At 42.3% G+C, this 8,992-nt stretch overlaps 1 non-coding gene across 1 annotated transcript; it reads left to right on the top strand.

The window, feature by feature from the left end:
• Window positions 1–1,329: 1,329 nt before the first annotated feature.
• Window positions 1,330–1,448, top strand: LOC145413318 (5S ribosomal RNA). The gene has a single exon (XR_013899717.1). It is a non-coding gene; the product is annotated as a 5S ribosomal RNA (ribosomal RNA).
• The last annotated feature ends 7,544 nt before the right edge of the window (window positions 1,449–8,992 follow it).

The raw sequence follows: 8,992 nt of genomic DNA, 5'->3' as shown, positions 1-8,992 counted from the left end.
TGTGCTAAGCCGACTCCGCTCTTTCTTTACCCCTGCACAATTGTTGACTCTATACAGGGGTTTTATCTGCCCCTGTGTGGAGTACAACTCTCATGTGTGGGGAGGCTCCCCACATACAGCTCTTCTCAATAGGGTGGAATCAAAGGCTTTTTGTCTCATTAACTCTCCTCCTCTTACTGACTCCCTTCAACCTCTGTCTCTTCGCCGCACTGTTGCATCTTTATCTCTTTTCTATTGCTACTTTAATGGTCACTGCTCCTCTGAACTGTCTGCTTGCATTCCTCCACGTCTACGACGGGCGCGTAGCACCCGTCTGGCAGCAAACTCTCATCCCTTTTCTGTCCAGCTCTCTAATGCAAGAGTTAACCGTTACTCCCAGTCTTTCATTTATGCAACAGGTCAACTCTGGAACTGTCTCCCTCTGTCTGTATTTCCTGCTGCCTATGATCTCCAGTCTTTCAAACGCAGTGTGTTCAGGCATCTCAAAATGATCGGGTCTTGAATTTAGCTCTCTATTGTATTTTGTTTTTCTCTTGGAGGGAACTGTTACTGCGGGCTCATGGCCTTTGGTTCCTTTATCCTCGTATAAAAATATATATATGTATATATATATATAAATATAAGAATGAAAAATCAATGCCAGGAAGCTAACAAGCCAAGTCTATGGATGTCATACTATGTTGAAACTGTAAATGTAGTAAGACAATTTTGGGAAAAAGATGTTTCTACAGTTGGTGTAATGGAAAAGGCTTGACGGATTGCAGGCACCATTATACAGTATCCATGAATTTAATCACAATAGGTAGAGTTATGGAGCACTGTGGAGAAACAGAAATATTTAAGTAAGAGTCAGTTTTGAAGTGAAGATAGTAAGCCTCCTCGCACATTACAGCCACATTACTCTCGTGACTAGATGAGATCTCTGTCTAGAGTCAGCATTTGTTCGTTCGTTCGTAAGATTCCCTGCACCTATAGTGCAGGCCGGGCCATACATTAGCCCGGTCAGTGGGGTATGGGCTAGTTAACCCATTATGTCCCGAAGTTTTCCACACCTCCGACATCTCCCAATCCCGAGGTATTTTCGAAAAAAAATTTTTGGCCAAAACCTCTGCTTTTGGTGAGAAACATCGAAAATTCATAGGGAAATCGCTCACCTGAGGTTTAAAATACTCGATCCAGGTAGGAGTTCCTCCTTATCTGACTGGGTTTTCTAACATGCTGGCACCAAAGAAAACGAGTTCTATGGGAGGGTAACTATTTCACACAACTCATAAACGGTATTTATTTATTTACTTGGTACGAATTTATATGTAGTATGAGAGTATATGTGCCAACGGCCATACCACGTTGAGTACACTGCTTCCCGTCCGATCAGCGAAGTTAAGCAACGTTGAGTCTGGTTAGTACTTGGATGGATGACCGCCTGGGAACATCAGATGCTGTTGGCATAACGTTCTCCCTACGTGTCAAGTGGGTTTGGTGGAGGATTAGTGCCCCTCCCTGTAAAACAATTAACTCTAAGCCCTTGGCCACCCCGTTTGGGATACATGGCGTCTAGCAATGAATGAGAATGAATGAGAGTATATTGGTTTTCAAGCAGTAATATAGGCATTATAAGCATTGTTTCACGCACTAACTAATCACCATACCTGACCTTTTTTTGCCACATTACCTGATCATTATTTCTGACTGTTTCTTCTTCTAATGCTATGTAAACTTTGTCCTCCACATTGTCATCGGTTGGGGAATCACTCTGGCCCTGAATATCTTTACTGGCCAGGTCACTGGTAACAGGTGAATTGCCTAGACAATGGCGTGAGGGGGGGAGGGGGGAGGTTATGCAGTGTAAGGCATTGTCCCTGCTTGGCATCTTGTAGAGGAGTAGAGGAAGGTGTCCCGTGTATACGTATGAAAAATCACACGCGAAAATTAAAAATTGTGCAAATTAGGGACCTTGCAATTGCATGACGTACCAGTACGTCGCCAGGACTGGCAAATGCAAAATGTTGCAACGTACCCATACATCGACGGGATGGGGTGGGTTAAAAAACAGTAAGGGGGGAGGACAGAACCTGGGGATTGCCCAGCAGACACGTCCTGTCTCCTGGCTGGCTTTGTGGTGTGTGGCTAGTCAGCAACTGTGATTTATGAAGAGTATGGACTGAGTTCGTCAATGCTAATTCATGAAGATTTTATGTCATAAAAGATAAGAGGTTAACTTTCCTTTTCCAAGTTTCAAACAATTTCATCCCGAATACATACTTACATATATATATATATATATATATATATATATATATATATATATATATATAAAATACACCAAATTACAGGTGTCATACCCCTCCCCCTCCAAAAGAAAAAAAAAACGGTAACGGTTGCACTTTAACTGTTGTAGGTTGACGGTTAGGGGGAAACTAATTTGGGGAAGCGAGTTTCAAAGAGGAGAGGTGCGGGGAATAAAGAATTATGACAGTCAGAGGTTCTGCAAGATGCCAGAGTGACAGTCAAAAGCATTACCAGATGGCTGCGCAGCACGTGGGAAGGTGTGACAACGTGCACAACTAATGCAACTTCATCTGAGCATTTGCAATAAAATTATCTGAAAAATACTTTTAGAAAGGCAACATTTGTTCTTACTTATACAGGAGGTAGTTTATTTGTCATTGCTAAATTATTATTTATTATTACAGTGTTGCACTGAATCTTCTCCAGTTATTCTAGTGAAACTTATCCACATCTTATTCACAAAGGTGAGCATCAATCAGTGCCATACTCTGCCAAAAGGATTAGAAATATCGTGGGAAACAGCAAGGGTTTCTCCAGGTTGGCCAGTTGACTGATGGACTGTGCGAGTAACTATAGGGACACTCAGTGGGACGCATCTCTCCAACAAGGGCAACGTAATTTCCAAACCACTCTTCATAATGGGTTAGGTTTTTTCATTTCTAAGTAGTCTCGGAAAAAGGGTTATCCGGATCCAGAATCTATAATACGATCTAGATCGGACCCAAAAGTTAATCGATTGTCCTCTGGAACATGGGCTATCTGCTCGCCAAATTTGGTCCAAATCTTTCTTTTAATTTTTAAGTAATCCTGCCAGGAAACACAAAAAAAACAGGGGTGAAAACATACTCTCCTTTTTGCAGAGAAAGAGACTGAGCATACCAAAAGTGGATCTTTACTGGAGAAAACCATACCCTCTGTAGCTAATAACGTTGTTACGTTCAATATGCTTAACAATGTGCATTCTGATAACATTCTCATATCCTTTACCAAGAGAAGATATGATGGCTGTGGGGCTAAAATCAGAGGGATCAGAGGAACTTTTATATTTAGGAATTCGGTGCATGTTGGCTCCTCTCAAAGTATTCAAGGAGTGAAAAAGTGCTATGCATAGTCTGAACACATTAGGTAGAACTGGAACAACTTTGGGGGAAGAATATTGGAGAAATTCAATCTTGATCCGCACCTTAGTTGATTAATAGTCTAGAGTAGATTTTACGTGACTAGTCTGAGTCTGTATATAGACAAAAAGATATATACATACAAACATGTATACATACATACATAACACACAATATATATGTATATATATATATATATATAAAACCATCCATCTATCCATCATCAAGTTCTCTGTTGCGCCATGAGGAGCGGAGGAGCCCAGGTTTAGGGAAGTTGGTCCTGACATTTAAGATGACAGTGACCAACCTCACTCATCCTTGAGTGACATTACGTGAGGAATAAACCCCAACCACCTACACAAGCTCAATCCAACTGGAGCGCCTTAATTGCCCACTAAACCACCAGGCACCATAGTTTGGCTATATGGTTACCACCCAGCGTAGTAAACAGTTTCCTGGTGTACAGGAAACCATTTGGCTTGTCACTCAGTGTACAGTAGCCCAGAGGCTGAAGGAAGGGGAAAGTATGAAGGAAAGGAAGAAGAATGAGAGAGTGTAAAGTCATCCATAGACAGAAGGAAGTGAAGAGAATGAAGGAAAGAACGACAGAAGAGGAAGGAAGAACGAGAGAAAAGGGCAGACACCTAAAGCAGCAGTACATCGATATATATATATATATATATATATATATATATATATATATATATATATATATATATATATAACATCATCATCATGGGGGTGTGTGGGGTTACATGGAAAGGTTGGCATCTCTAGGTAGAGAGCTGTCGCATTCCTTGGAGTGGCTCATCCCCTATTGTTCTCTACCTGCACCCAGCCCTCACCTGTGGTTCCTAGCAGCTGTTTGCATGTGACAGCAGCCACACCCTGTGCAACAGCTTTGATAGGCTCGCTAAACCAGGTGACCGTAGCCAATAGGGCTGAAACCCTTGGTGATATAGGGATTTGCTCGTCCTAGCATGCGAAGTCTGCTTCAGTGGATCAGGAGGAAACCTTGGGGGTTCAACAGCTGTGGTAGCATTGCAGCACAGGATCGTGGAGAGCGTAGGGCGTGGCAGGGCACCCAAGAAGCCACGGCCATCCAATGCAGTTACCAAATGTAATGTTTCTTCATGCCACTTGATTGCTACTTCTTAGGTCGAGAGAGTGGGATCGTCCCTATGCAAAGGCTTTTCCACTTTAATATCCTTCGCATATAGGTTACATTGTGCACTGTCCATCTCTCAATTTCCAGCTGTTACCAGTTTCTTGCAAGTCCTAGGGCGATAGGGGAGTAGTGAAGCAAAAGATGGCGACCACTGGGAGTTGTGGCCACAATCCTGCACATAGGCAGCCTTTGGATAAGCTGTCGTTCTTTGCTGTACCCAGGGCACCAGAGGAGTTCTTTTTCAAGACAGCACTGCTCATCTTTTAAAAGGAAGAGGCCTAGAAAAGAATGGCCTAAAAACCGCCTGCCCTACTGAACTCTGACCAGCTTGCTGCGGCTGGCAGATTATTTATCCACCAAAGCGGTCACCCTCAAAGTAAAAAAAAAAAAAATATCCTGATAGGATAATGGAATGTCCGCATGCTTATGGACAGGGAGGACAACCCTCGTTGCCAAAGGAACTTTCACGCTATGACACTGATATCGCAGGCTGAAGCAAAACCAGGCTTGCAGAGAAAGGTTCCCTGACTGAAGCCATCAATGGCTACACTTTCTTTTGGAAAGGAAAAGCGCAAAATCAGGAGAGGATCCAAGGAATTGGATTTATAGGCAAGATCAGCTTGATGAAACAACTCTCTGACCTGCTTGTGGGAAACAACGAAAGGCTTATGAGGCTACATCTTCCCCTCAGCCACAAACGTCATCATGCATGTCCCCACCATGACCAGCAAAGATGAGACCAATGAACAATTCTACGCTGATCTTAGCACTGTCTTGCATACAGTCCCTGACAACAACAAACTATTCCTGCTCAGTGACTTTAACGCCCGAGTTGGCTATAATCACAGTTGCTGGAACGGGGTTCTGGGCAGGGATGGCATTATCAAGATGAACAGCAAGGGCCTCCTACTCCTTAGCAGATGTGCTGAATACAACCTCCTCATCACAAAACACAGTTTTCAGGCTGGCAAACAAATACAAAACCATTTGGATGCACACAAGATCCAAACAGTGGCACATAATTGACTATGTTATACAGGTATACCCTTGTTTAATGATGCAAATGGTGAGGTAAAAATCCATTGTTAGGAAGGGTATCGTATATCAGGGTAGATTTAAAATGCAAAGTAATGGGATGCATGTTTCAGCCTTGGGTTCTCCCCCAGCCAAGTTCAAAACCCACCCAAATGAGCCAAAAATAAGTTTAACTCCTTAACCACAGGGCGTCACTTTCGTGACGCTCAGGAGCAATGGATCATACCGTGGGGCGTCATTTTTCCGATTCTGTGTTATTTTGAATTCTCCCGGGCTTTCAAGTGGTGGCTTGTATCATCTATCAGTACTCCCAGTGTCCAACAATAGTCAGTACTGCTAATGTCATCTGTACTCCCATCCATTGTTGACAGTTTAGCTATTTATCCCCATTCTTGACTCCCCTCACTACCTCTCCTCCATTACCTTCTAATATTGCCTGCCCGGCTGCGCTGCACTAAGCAAATCTTCCCCGGAATTTTCCACTGATTTCATCCATTGAAATAAACCCTATGCACTATTCTTATACAAAATAATATATACCCAAAAAAAATAAGGTAACTGATAGTGCCATACACCTGGAGTTGGCTAATTATCACCTGGCAACACCCCACGTGCACTTGTTCGCTAATTTTCCCTGGTAATTTCCCCTCGAAATATGCCATATAATCTATTCTCGTAATAAAAATATATATAAGAAAGGAAGGGAGAACCCTAAGTGACATTTATATTCACCTGGAACTACCTAACTTCCTGCCAATCATTTCACAGTGTATAAATTAGCAGCTGTCACCTCGCTGACGTTGTCAACCCTTGGGGGCCCCATATCCACCTCGTCATTTAGTTCAGTGTTGTTTCTTGAGATGAAAGCACATAGCACTCGCGCCCCTCCATTTCCGCCACTTCTAGAGGGCCTTGTGACCTCTACCCCTACTAAACCTCGTGTGGGAAGGGGTAAAGGACTAAATGACTGCTGTGGAGCGTGAAGTGGCTAATATATCCATGATAATGATGGGCAGTGACTACTATCTTTCTGGTGAGTCGTGTGATGAGCCAGTGGAGGAAATGATGATAAACTACTAGTGCTTCAGTGTCCCAAGTTCATCCTGGCTCCAAGGGAAAGGAGCCCTTATTTACTAGAAGTGACAGTATATAACATAGTGTAAATAAAATAGAAATGTAAATAATTACTAATATAAGAATATGAGTACAAATACTTGGAGTAATGACAGTCAAAGCTTTGCTCTCTACGCAAGTTTACTGAACGAGAATGAAAATAAACTACTATTACTGAACGAAACTTATATATATATATATATATATATAGATATATATATATATATATATATATATATATATATATATATATATATATATATATATATATATATATAGATATATAAAGTGTAATAAAGTAATAGGAATATAAAGTGAGAGTGTGTTTATGAATAATAAATGACAGAATACCAGCGGGGAACGAGCGCAAGTGGGAAGCTCATACGCGCTCGTAATTTTCATTTCTTTCAGTTTTTTTTTTTTTTTTTTTGGTGTATGGATTCCAAACTATTTGAAAATCATAGAATAGTGTTTCTAGTGATAATATCAGGCTGTGGTAATCATATTATGGGGTGTTGGGAAGTGTAAAGTGGAGACTTCGTTACCCAAATTCAGAAGTCTCCACAAGTCCTATGGTACTCGACGAAGGCTCAAAGAACATCCCAAGAGAAAGCTGAAGGTATGTGCCATAAGCATATATAATTACAATATTCTAGGACTAATAACTGATTTTTGGCAAATATTTTTACAAAGTCTATCTGAGCGCGAATATTCTTGCGGGACACACAAGGAGCGCCAAAACAACCTCGCGGTTTAGGAGTTAAACTGATCTAAATGGCCTAACAGCTGTAAAAAAGTCTAACCTGAGCCTAACACCTGTAAATAACTCCCAAAAATCAACAAATGATATTTGAAAATCATCAAATATGTCTGGAAAAAATCAAACTTAGTAAACTGTACCCAAAAATGACAATGTTCATCCCACCTATGGTTAAAACACATTAATATAAGTTTAAAAACAGTTTATAAATCAACCTAAACACACAATTTTAGTCTAAAATATCACCAAAATTGGTTCTTAAAAATCGAAACCCATCATTACACTGGGGTTTGGCCATCGTTAGGTGGGGTATGGTGGTACTTCTACCCCCATCGTTAAGCTGGGGTATACATCTTGGGGTATCGTATATTGAGGTTTACCAGTAGTTCATTGCTGCGACATCTGGGACATCGTAATCACCAGAGCCATGCAGGGAGCAGAAAGTTGGACTGACCACAGGCTTGTTCACACCACATAGAAGCTAACCATTGCACCCAACCACCCCAAGCACCCAAAGCTCATCAGAACAGCATTCAACACTGCCAGGCTCCAACAGCAGCTGCACCTCCACAAGTTCCACACCACCATCGATGAGAAGCTGTCTGCCCTTGGACCACTAGTTGGTGGGCTAACCCAGAAGTGGGACCAGTTTAGAGAGACGGTGATGGACATAGCAAAATCAGTCCTCAGCCTCAAGGACTGGAACCACCAAGATTGGTCCAATGAGAATGACAATGCCATCAAAGATTTCCTGATCAGGAAGAACAAAGCATTCATGGAGTGGCAAAACCACTTGCTCTCCATTCCCAAAAGAGAGCGAATCAAGTCCCTTCAGGACCATGCTGAATGGGAAATTTGCAAGGTGCACGACCAGTGGTGGGATAGGAAAACCGAAGAGATACAACACTTTGCCAACACCTGCAGCTTGATGTAGCTCCTCAGCTCCATCAAGACAATCTTTGGCCCCTGAAGATCTGGCTCATTCCCTCTGTTGTCCATTGATGGAACCACATTGCTAAAGGACAAAGGGAGCATCAAACGCAGATGGAACGAATATTTCAGTCATCTCCTGAACCGCCTGTCATCGGTTGAAAATCTGCTCTGGACCAAATTCCCCAACTGCCTACCCTTGGGGAACTAGACAATCCTCCCTCAATGAATGAAGTCATGAAGGTCATCACACAGATGAGCAGTGGCACATCCAGCAAGAATGGATTACTTGCTGAACTGAACAAAGCACTCGGCGAAAAGTCACTGTAGGCATTCCACAGCACCGTGATTAGCATTTGGGAGGGAAAGAGATGCCCGCTGACTTCCAAAACGATAGTTGCCCTCTACAAGAATAAAGGTTCAAGGACCGACTGCAGGAACTGCAGAGGCATCTCACTGCTTTCCATTGTTGGAAAAATCCTCGCCTGCATCATCCTCAACATACTGATCTCAGTGGTGTCAGAAGAGAATCTTTCTGAGTTGCAGTGTGGCTTTCGTCCCAAAAGCAGCATTGTCGAC

Source organism: Coenobita brevimanus, chromosome 95, assembly GCF_032717465.1.
Source record: "Coenobita brevimanus isolate Jiangsu-jjx chromosome 95, ASM3271746v2, whole genome shotgun sequence".
NCBI classification, from domain to species: Eukaryota; Metazoa; Arthropoda; class Malacostraca; order Decapoda; family Coenobitidae; genus Coenobita; species Coenobita brevimanus.
The sequence above is the reverse complement of the archived record's forward strand: the minus strand, read 5'-3'. Positions and strand labels throughout refer to the sequence as shown.